Raw genomic sequence first — 9212 nt, 5'->3', positions numbered from 1 at the left:
TACAAATGACAGATCTGAAACTGGGGCTTACATCAACAGTGTCACTACCAGGGAGGAGGGTCATGCTAGCCATGTCACAGGTAGTGTCGCCCGCAGGGACGCCGACACGCTGGAGGTTCGTGTCAGCATGGGCTCTGGCAGCCACGTGGGCCAGCAGGAGTGTCCCGCTGCACAGCTGTGGGGTGAGGATAGCCTGGGTGGTGATATCGGCCATTAGAGAGGCCTCTTCTGCTGGCAAGAGTGTGACAGTAGCAAGTAGATGGACAGGCCTGTGCGTGAGGACGGAATGCAGGAGGGGCTCTTCTGCGGCTGGGTGTGGGGCCCTCACCAGAAATGTGGAGAAGTGGCCAGGTGACTGCGTGATGTTGGCTAGCAGATTGGCCAGGGCTTGGAACTGAAGGACAATAACGGGGAGTAGCTGTGAGGCCCTGGGAGTGTCTGAGTGTAAGTGGAGATGGGTTTGGGGTGACTGAGGGATACGTGGGAGCCATCCCTGTATAGATACAGTTCACAGGGAAATATTCTCGTGAGGCCTGTGAGTGTCTAGGGTTCTCCTGGGTGCCTGGGGCTGACTGCGGCAGAAATCTGGGGAAGGCTGGAGAGAAGCTGGGAGACACAGGAGAGTCCCTGAAGCCTGGGGGTGAAGAGGTGAAAGAAATGGGGGAGGGTTGCAGCAAGGTCCGGGAGTTTGTAGGTGATTCCTGGGTGTGGGAAGCCGAGTCCAGCTGAAATCTGGAGATGGTTGGAGAGTAGCTGAGAGAGACAGAAGAGTCCCTGAGGGCTGGGGCTGGAAACGTGAGCGAGACTGGGGAGTAACTCAGTGAAATTGGTGAGTTTGGTGGTGTGTCCTGGGTGCCTGGAACTGACTCCAGCTGGAATCTAGAGAAGTTTGGAGAGTAGCTGAAAGAGACACAAGAGTCCCTGAGGGCTGAGGGCAAAGACCTGAGAGAGACCAGGGAGGATCTCAGTGAGGTCTGTGGGTGTGTAGGTGATTCCTGAGTGTAGGAGGCTGACTCCCGCTGAAATCTGGGCGTGGCTGGAGAGTAGCTGGGACAGACAGGAGAGTCCCAGGGGGCTGGGGGTGAAGACATGAGAGAGACTGGGGAGTAACTCAGTGAAACTGGTGAGTTTGTAGGTGATTCCTGGGTGCCTGGAACTGACTCCCGCTGAAATGTGGGCATGGTTGGAGAGTAGCTGGGGCACACAGGAGATTCCCTGAGGGCTGGGGTTGAAGACTTAAAAGAGACTTGGGAGTAACTCAGTGAAATTGGTGAGTTTGGTGGTGATTCCGGGGTGTCTGGAACTGACTCCAGCTGAAATGTGGGCGTGGTTGGAGAGGAGCTGGGACAGACAGGAGAGTCCCTGAGGGCTGGTGAAGACGTGAGAGAGACTGCAGAGTAATTGAGGGAAATTGGTGAGTTAGGTGGTGATTTCTGGGTACCTGGCACTGACTCCCGTTGAAATCTGGGCGTGGTGGGAGAGTAGCTGGGACACACAGGAGAGTCCCTGAGGGCTGGTGAGGACATGAGAGAGACTGGGGAGTAATTGAGTGAAATTGGTGAGTTTGGTGGTGATTCCGGGGTGCCTGGAACTGACTCTAGCTGAAATCTGGGAATAGTTGGAGAGTAGCTGGGACAGACAAGAGAGTCCGTCAGAGCTGCTGAAGAGATGAGAGAGACTGCAGAGTAACGCAGTGAAGTTAGTGAGTTTGTTTGTGATTTCTGGGTGCCTGGAACTGACACTCGCTGAAATGTGGGCGTGGTTGGAGAGTAGCTGGGACAGACAGGAGAGTCCCTGAGGGTTGGGGATAAAGACGTGCTAGAGACTGGGGAGTAACTGAGTGGAAGTGGTGAGCTTGGTGGTGATCCCTGGGTTCCTGGAAATGACTCCCGCTGAAATGTGAGCGTGGTTGGATAGTAGCTGGGAGATACAGTAGAGTCATTGATGGCTGGGGGTGAGCTGCTGGATGATAGCAGTTAGAACATGCGGTATATTATTGATGAGTGAGGTGACTGTGAAAAATCTCCAGAGGAGGACGCAGGAGAGCACAATGACATCAGTGATTTCCTGCTTGTTTAGGAAAGCGAAATGTGAAGTTGTGAAATTCAGTTGATGATGGTTGTGATAGTGGTGAAGTCCTGCGGGAGGATGTAGAGTACTTTCACATCCCTGGTGAGGAGCTGCTTCTTGGGTCTGAGTTTCTGGCAGGGGAGAGGGAGAAGCTGGATGATGCAGGCATGAATCTTGAGGAGTCAGGCCTGGGGGACCGCTCACAATCTCCCGAGACCTGTGAGTTTCTGGCGGACTCCTCGGTGCATGGGGCGGACTCCCGCAGAAACCTGGCGATGGTTGGAGAGTAACTGGGTGACACAGGAGAGTCCGTGAGGCCTGGTGGTGAAGAGATGAAAGACACAGGGGAGGAGCACCGTGAGGCTCCTGAGTTTGTAGGTGATTCCTGGGTGTGGCGGGCTGACTGCAGGTGAAATCTGGTATTGTTTAGAGAGTAGCTGGGAGTCAGGGCAGACTCCCTGACAGCTGGAGGTGAGCTCCTGGATGATTGCAGTAAAAACATGTGGTATATTATTGATGAACGTGGTGAGTGTAAAGAATCTCCATAGGAGGACACGGGAGAGCTCAATGGCTTCATTGATTGCCCAGCATGGTGAGGAAGGGGAAATGGGAGCCTTTGGGATTCTGGTGATGACAGAGGTGAGTGTGGTGAAGCCCTAGAGGATGGTGAACAGTAGCTCCGGATCCCTGGTGAGGAGCTTCCTCTTAAGTCTGAATTTCTGAGAGGGGAGAGGGAGAAGCTTGGTGGGGCTAGTATGAATCTTGGGGAGTCCGGGCTGAGGGACCTTTCATAAGTAGAGCCAGACAAGACCCCACTCTTCTTAGATGCACACATGATTAGGAAACCTGCATCTCCCGGGGCCCCCTACCAGTTTTCTTACCGCCAGAATGAAGGTTGTGGTGTGGTGTGTGTGTGTGTGTGTGTGTGTGTGTGTGTGTGTGTGTGTGCGCGCGCGCACTCGCGCGTGGTGTTAGGTATGTGCTCCTTAAGAAAATGGAAATAAACAAACCAATGGGACAGACAGACAGAGATTCACTTACCGAAATGTTCTGTCCTGTCCTCTGAATCCGCTCCCAAGTCACATCTGTAAGCTGCAGGTCCAGCAGAACCAGCAGAACGCTCAGGCCTCTGCTCTCCTCTGGCAACATCTTAGCACAGCTCCTCCAGGGCGGGTTTAAGTTACTTCGGAGGCAGCTTGGCAGCGGAAGGGTCGGAGCTTCACTCCTCTTTTCCATGAGTCTCCCCCAACTTTCCTAGGCTACACCTCGTAGGAAACTGCTTTCCTGATTTGATGTCATGTGACACATTTGGAACAATCTAAGAACTTACAAGTTTTGTTGGCCAAATATATTATGAATTAAATGCATTTAAACATTGAAAACCAGCTGGTGTTTCTGTGGTTCTCACATTGTGGTTTTGAGACTAGCAGCATTCTTGCAACCCTCAAACCCCAGAGATCCGCAGATCTGTGTTTTAACAAGCCCTTCCCCTGGCCCTGATGCATGGCAGTTTAAGAATTACTCGTGTAAGTGAAAAGACTTTTGAGAAAAAGTGGAGATACGTGTTGTATAAACATTCTTCTGCTCTGGAACCATCTAGAGACTTCGGGGCCAGTTTGGTGGAGCATTCATTTGATGAGGGTGATTGGATTAGGAATATGAAGGTGTTTCTCCAGATAATTCAATCATCTAATTAAGTTTTCAGTTATGCTAATCTGTTTTAAATTTCGGTTTGTGTAAATTCTGTTACTTAGACTGAGAATGGCAATGCCTCAATCCCAATTTCCAGGAGGGTTGAGAGCCTGAAGGTTGAGTTGATCACCAATAGCATATGGCTTAACCTATCATGCCTATAGAATGACACCTTCATAAAAACTCAAAAGGACTGGGTTTAGAGAGCTTCTGGGTAAAACTTCCTGGAAAATAGTGCGCCCCTTCCCCCATGCCAGGACTCATGAATCTTCTTTTCTGAATTTTTTCCAATATCCGCTATAATAAAATGGTAAATATGTGTTTCCCTGCTTGCTGTGAGCTGTTAGAGTAAATTAATGCAACTAAAACGGAGTAGTGGAAAGCTGATGTATACCTAGTTAGTGAAAGCACAGGTAAAACAACGTATGACTTGCCATTTTTATTAGAGTGGGAGGCCAGTCTTGCGGAACTGAGCCCTGTGGAATCTAATGCTATGTCCCGGTAGATAGTGTCATAATGGAATTAGAAGACACCCAGCTGCTGTCCACAGCAGAATCGATTGTGTGCTTGACTGACTGAGAGAAATCCCCAGACACGTCGTCACAGAAATCTTGTGTGTTGATTGTTGTGGTGTGAGAGCAGAGGAAAAACAGTTTTTGTTTTTTTCACTCAGCCTAAAATGTAAATGTGTCCATTTTTGCACATATTGAGGATCACGTGATTTATAATAAAAGTGTTTAATCTTTGTGAACTTGATATATAAAAAGGATGTTGGCTTTCATTTTTTTGATAACAATCAAGGTGCTCATAGTTGATGTCTTTTCGTCATTTTTCTTTTCACTGCCTTGTTATGTCTTTCACTCACTTTTTAATTATTTGATTTTTTATTAAAAAAGTTTTTACACTGTGCGCAGTGGCTCACGCCTGTAATCCCAACACTTTGGGAGGCCAAGGCGGGTGGATCACGAGGTCGGGAGATTGAGACCATCCTTGCTAATATGGTGAAAACCCGTCTCTACTAAAAATACAAAAAAATTAGCCGGGCGTGGAGGTGGGCACCTGTAGTCCCAGCTACTCAGGAGGCTGAGGCAGGAGAATGGCGTAAACCCGGGAGGCAGAGCTTACAGTGAGCCAAGATCACACCATTGCACTCCAGCCTGGGCAAAAGAGCAAGAGGCTGCGTCTCAAAAAAAAAGATTCTATCCAGATATGATGGCTTGTGCCTGTAATCCCAACATTTTGTCAGTCCAAGCTGGGAGGATTGTTTGAACACACATGTTTCAGACCAGCCTAGGCAACAGAGTGAGACTCTATCTCTGTAAGAAAATTTTTAAAAATCAATTAGGCATGGTGGTGCACACCTGTAGTTCCACTTACTTGGGACACTGAGGTGGGAGGATCACTCATGCCCAGGAAGTTGAGGCTGCAGTAAGCAACAGAGCAAGACCATGCATCAAAACATACAAACAAAAACCAAAACAAACAACAAACAAAACATTTTTTAATTTGGAAGGATGACATCAACACTGATGAACTCTAATAAACTTTTAATAGAGGAATTTTATCACTTATATGTATAAAACATCTGATTTTGTCTTTATTTGCAATGGCTTTTAATTTTTTGATTTATTTTTATTTTAATAGGATTTTGAGAAACAGGTGGCATTTGGTTACACGAGTAAGTTCTTTAGCGGTGATGTGTGAGATTTTGGTGCACCCATCACCTGAGCAGTATACACTGTACCCAATTTGTAGTCTTTCATCCTTCACCCCCCTCCCTTCCTTCCCTCCCCTCCATCCCCGAAGTCCATTGTATCATTCTTATGCCTTTGCATCCTCATAGCTTAGCTCCCACTTATGAGTGAGAACAAACAATATTTGGTTTTCTATTCCTGAGTTATTTCACTAAGAATAATGGACTCCAATTCCATCCAAGTTGCTATGAATGGCATTAATTTGTTCCTTTTTATGGCTGAATAGCATTCATATATATGTATATATATATATATATGCAACAGAGCAAGACCATGCATCAAAACAAACAAACAAAAACCAAAACAGACAACAAAAGAAAACAGTTTTTTTTAATTTGGAGAGATGATATCAATGCTGATGAACTCTAATAAACTTTTAATAGAGGAATTTCATCACTTATATTTATAAAACATCTTATTATGTTGCTATAAACATGTGTGTGCAACTATCCTTTTCATGTAATGACTTCTTTTCCTCTGGGTAGATACCCAGTAGTGGGACTGTTGAATCAAATGGTAGTTCTACTTTTAGTTCTTTAAGGAATTGCCACACTGTTTTCCATAGTGGTTGCACTAGTTTACATTCCCACCAGCAGTGTAAAAGTGTTCCCTTTTCACCACGGCCCCACCAACATCTATTATTTTTTAAATTTTTTATTATGGCCATTCGTGCAGCTGTAAGGTGGTATTGCATTGTGTTTCTGATTTGCACTTCCCTGATCATTCGTGATGTTGAGCATTTTTTCATATGTTTGCTGGCTATTTGTATATCTTCTTTTAAGAATTGTCTATTCATGTCCTTAGCCCATTTTTTGATAGGATTCTTTGTATTTTTCTTGCTAATTTGTTTGAGTTCCTTGAAGATTCTGGATATTCATCCTTTTTCAGATGTATGGATTGTGAAGATTTTCTCCCCCTTTGTGGGTTGTCTGTTTATTCTGCTCAGTGTTTCTTTTGCTGTGCAGAAACTTTTTAGTTAAATTAAGTCCCACCTATTTATCATTTTTTCTATTGAATTTGCTTTTAGGTTCTTGGTCATCAAGTCTTTGCCTAAGCTAATGTTTTGAAGGGATTTTCTGATGTTATTTTCTAGAATTTTTATGGTTTCAAGTTTTAAGTTTTTGATCCATATTGAGTTGATTTTTGCATAAGGTGAGAGATGAGGATCCAGTCACATTCTTCTACATGTGGCTTGCCAATTATCCCAGCACCATTTGTTGAATACGGTTTTTTTTGTTGTTGTTGTTGTTGTTTGTTTTTCTGTTTTTTTGTTTTGTTTTGTTTTTTGTTTTTTTTTTGAGACAGAGTCTCGCTGGGTCGCCCAGGCTGGAGGGCAGTGGTGCGATCTCGGATCACTGTAGGCTCTGCCTCCCGGGTTCACACCATTCTCCTGCCTCAGCCTCCTGAGTAGCCGAGACTACAGGCCCCCGCCACAGCGCCAGGTTAATTTTTTGTATTTTTAGTAGAGACGGGGTTTCACCACCTTAGCCAAGATGGTCTCGATCTCCTGATCTTGTGATCCGCCTGCCTCGGCCTCCCAAAGTGCTGGGATTATAGGCGTGAGCCACCGCGCCCAGCCTGAGTAGGAAGTCTTTTCCTCACTTTATGTTTTCGTTTGTTTTGTCAAATATCAGTTGGCTGTAAGTATTTGGATTTATTTCTGGGTTCTCTATTCTGTTCCATTGGTCTTTGTTCCTATTTTTATATCAGTACCATGCTAGTTGGGTGACTACAGCCTTATAGTATAGTTTGAAGTCAGGTAATGTGATGCCTCCAGATTTGTTCTTTTTGCTTAGTCTTGCTTTGGCTCTGCGGGCTCTTTGGTTCCATATGAATTTTAGAATTGTCTTTTCTAGTTCTGGGAAGAATGATGGTGGTATTTTGATGGAACTTGCATTGAATTTGTAAACAGCTTTTGGCAGTATGGTCATTTTTACAATATTGATTTACCCATTCATGAACATGGGATGTGTTTCCATTTGTTTGTGTCATCTATGATTTCTTTCAACAGAGTTTTGTAGTTTTCCTTGTAGAGGTCTTTCACCTCCTTGGTTAGAAATATTCCTATATATTTTTTTGTTGCAGCTATTGTAAAAGGTGTTGAGTTCTTGATTTCATTCTTAGCTTGGTTGCTGTTGGTGTACAGCAGAGCTATGATTTGTGTACATTAATTTTGTATCCTGAAACTTTGCTGAATTCATTTATGAGTTCTAGAAGCTTTTTGAAGGAGTCTTTAGGGTTTTCTAGGTTTATGATCATATCATCAGCAAACAGCAGCAGTTTGACTTTGTCTTTACTGATTTGATTGTTTCTTTCCTTCCTTTTATTTGATTGAGGTTATTGTTGTTCATTTTCTTTCTTTTAGAGCAGTGATTTTCAAGGGGTTACTGTTGGGTATTTTGAATGGATGACTTCTTTGTTGAGAGAATTAATTTACAGGTGCAATATGTTTAGCATTCCTTACCTCTGCATACTAAACGCATACCCCAGTCACTGGAGCAAGCAAAGATCACTCACACAATTCAAAAAAGTCTTAGGAAGGCTATTTCATTCCTGTTTGAGGGTCACTGTTCTATTTTTTCAGACATAAGATCTCATGCTGTCACCCAAGCTGGAGTACAGTGGCACCATCATAGCCCACTGTACCCCGAACCTTCCAGGCTCATCCTCCCACCTCAGTTGCTTGAGCTGAGGATTACAGGCCAGAGTCACTGTTCTATAGTTGGGAAGTAAGAGCAGCTCCTAGAGCAATTACACAAGAGCTTTCTCTTTTGTTCTTAACACATCCATTTAAGTGTGTATTTTCAGACTAAAGACAAGCTCTTAGATTAGGTAAAAGTAACATTTAAAAATAACTATAATAATAAAGAGTATATAAATAATAAGGTAAAGAAATACACTAATTTTAAGACAAAGTGAAAAAATAAATACTAGATGAAATCTAATGAAAAGAAAGCAGGTACAGTCTTCACTGAAAAGTAAACTCAAGGTGAAAATATAAAATACTTAAAATGTTAATGAAATTTTTGGTCCATCAAGAAGATATGACCATTACGAAACTTACACAGGGTCAGCATCACTAAATTTTAAAATTCAAAATGTTCCACAATCTAAAACTTTTGGAATGGGAACATGACACCACAAGTGGAAAATTCCACACCTGAAATATTTACTTTCTTTCTCTTCTTTTCATTAATTGATTTTTCTTTGGTCATCTGACGAAGGCAATCTTTGCTTCTGACGGTTCAATGCACACGAACATTGTATACAAACCTTGTGAACAAAATTATTCAAAATAATTCTATAAAATTAATTTCAGGCTATGTGTATAAGGTGTATATGAAACACAAATGAATTTTGCATTTAGACTTGGGTCTCATCCTCAAGATATCTCATTATGTATATGCAAATATTGCAAAATCTGAAAAAAATAAAATATCTGAAACACTCTGGTCCCAAGTATTTCAGATAAGGAACACACCACTTCCATAACTAACAACACGACTTTTAAAAAGTAAAGCCATTTGTATACCTAGTAACACGACTTTTGAAAAATGAAGCAGGCTGGGCGCGGTGGCTCACACCTGTAATCCCAGCACTTTGGGAGGCCGAGGCGGGCAGATCACAAGATCAGGAGATGGAGACCATCCTGGCTAACACGGTGAAACCCTGTCTCTACTAAAAATACGAAAGTTA

This window comes from Pongo abelii, chromosome 20 (genome assembly GCF_028885655.2).
Source record: "Pongo abelii isolate AG06213 chromosome 20, NHGRI_mPonAbe1-v2.0_pri, whole genome shotgun sequence".
Taxonomy (NCBI): Eukaryota; Metazoa; Chordata; class Mammalia; order Primates; family Hominidae; genus Pongo; species Pongo abelii.
This window is presented reverse-complemented; position numbering follows the sequence as displayed.